Source organism: Euphorbia lathyris, chromosome 3 (genome assembly GCF_963576675.1).
Source record: "Euphorbia lathyris chromosome 3, ddEupLath1.1, whole genome shotgun sequence".
Taxonomy (NCBI): Eukaryota; Viridiplantae; Streptophyta; class Magnoliopsida; order Malpighiales; family Euphorbiaceae; genus Euphorbia; species Euphorbia lathyris.
Window position 1 is genome coordinate 34,450,139 of NC_088912.1, and position 2,172 is coordinate 34,452,310.

A 2,172-nucleotide genomic window follows, 5' to 3' on the forward strand; every position below is an offset into this window, starting at 1 on the left:
GCGACACAACATATGATATTCTTGTGACGCGCTCCAAGGGTGCGCGACACAAGCTCCCTGATTAATCTGGTACACTTTGTATCGCTTCTTCCTCACGTGCGACGCAAAATATTGATATTTTTAAAATATATATATATATATATTTTTGGATTGAATGGAGCTTTAATATTGAACTATAATCAAGCATAAATATCACTAGTAATTACACGTACATTGTATTAACAATCATGGCTAGCTAGCATTTTTACTTTATTAGTCTCTTTTATATTCATTGAAAATTATTTAACAGTAAATACACACTCATAAGGGATAAGGTACCAAAATAGGCCTATGGTTTTTGTAGAAATAAATTTAGACCCATGTACAAAATAGTACCAATATAGGCTTAACGTTTAAAAAAATATCAATCTAGGTCTCAAGAACGGATTGGATACGTCATTCCTATTACTCCGTTAAGTTTTGACTTTCCCTCCACGTATAATTGATAAAACTTGACAGAGTAATATCAACATCGTGTCTCGTTCCGTTATCGAGGTCTAAATTGGTACATTTTTAAAACGTTAAACCTATATGTGTGCTATTTTGTTTTCAATTAAATGGACCGTTAATACATTGTAGAGAAAAGGAAATGAACACTAATAAGATAACAGACAACCTGGTAAGATTACATCATGTTGATTCTTTGAGCTTAAGATATCAACTTCCGGAGCAATTGATTCTTGTTGAATCCTCCATGTCCTTTCAACACCTTCAGGATCGAGATAGCCTCCAGGAATTGGCGGAAGCCACTGATTAGAAATATCACATATTAGAAAAGGAAAGAAAAAAGAATTCTACTTTTTATTTTATGGGAAGGATCAACAGTGTGGAGAGAAAAAATCTAGCAGTTACAGTACAATAACATGCCAGGATCTAAGAACAGAAAAACTAATTATCCTTCAAGAAAGAAACTATTTTGATATATTAACTAACGTTAATGAAACAAATTGAGAATCACTTTACAACACTCACCCTTTATACCTTCCAAAACCAGAGATGAAAAGAGAAGATACAAAATTAGAACAAACTATAAGATATAAAGTAGCAAGTAATTCACCTTCTCAGCCTTGGCAGCAGCTTGTGCAGATGTTCGATATAATCCTTCTCTATCAGAAAGTTGTCCCTTTAAATTTTTGTCTTTTAATACCTGCAAATAATTGAGAAATCAGAATGAGAGGGAAAATAATAAATAAATAACTCTGCCACTAGAAATCTCAATCACCAATCCCGCACCTCCAAATTAGCACCCTCTCCTCTAAGAAACTTTACTTCCGCATCCAACTCATGGGGTAACTCCTGCAAACAAGAAGCACAGTCCATTAATTTTACATCCACACAAATGTTTCGGGGTCACTTGCTATGGATTAAAAATGTGATCTAATGTGGTACCTGCTCCATAGGGGTTGCTTGATACCATCTTGCTTGACATCCATGTTTACAGGCTGCAGGGTTAATAAGAAAACAAATCCATTTAGTACTTCTGGCCAAATAGACGAAACTATTTTGATTTATGCATGTTACATAGTAGAGGGCACAACAAAACATAAATTATGCTTAAAGTATAGCAGTACTGAGTTATGATAATCAAGGAACTAATAAGGTTGAACAAAAATGAAGCTTCGAATTTATTCACTAGCTTGTCCAACTCACATGCATTCAAGTTCGTTAATGGAAAAAGCAATAAGTGCTGAAAGCTCAAGTGAATTAGAATTACTAGAAAAGAAACTACATTTCCCGAATAAAATTTAGTACATTTTCACTAGATTCGAGTTTAAGGGAAACAAATTCAATTTCAAATTTTAGAAGAACAACAAAAATAAAAGGACTATAAAATAATGGTGAGAAGACCGAGAATTCTTTGATGTAATTGTGTTGTTTCTTCTGAAAACTGCCACAGAAAACTAGAATTCTGAAATGGGTAAGTCTGAGAAATAAACCTGGGGATGATCATCAGTAAAACAAAAAAAAATATAGTTAATGAACCATATGAGATTCCCATAGAAGTATGGAAGGGTGCAGGAAATGTAAGAGTTTGTATGGTTTGTCCTCAGTAACAGAGTATAATAATTATAGATGTATCAAGCTCATGAGTCATACTATGAACTTGTATCAGGTGGTCACCGAACTAAGGTT

General features: G+C 33.7%; 1 long non-coding RNA gene across 1 annotated transcript; it reads right to left on the bottom strand.

The window, feature by feature from the left end:
• Positions 1 to 600: 600 nt before the first annotated feature.
• Positions 601 to 1,326, bottom strand: LOC136222289 (uncharacterized). Its single transcript, XR_010685589.1, has 3 exons — positions 1,273 to 1,326; positions 1,097 to 1,186; positions 601 to 788 (listed from the first exon to the last, which is right to left on the bottom strand). It is a non-coding gene; the product is annotated as an uncharacterized lncRNA (long non-coding RNA).
• Positions 1,327 to 2,172: the final 846 nt, after the last annotated feature.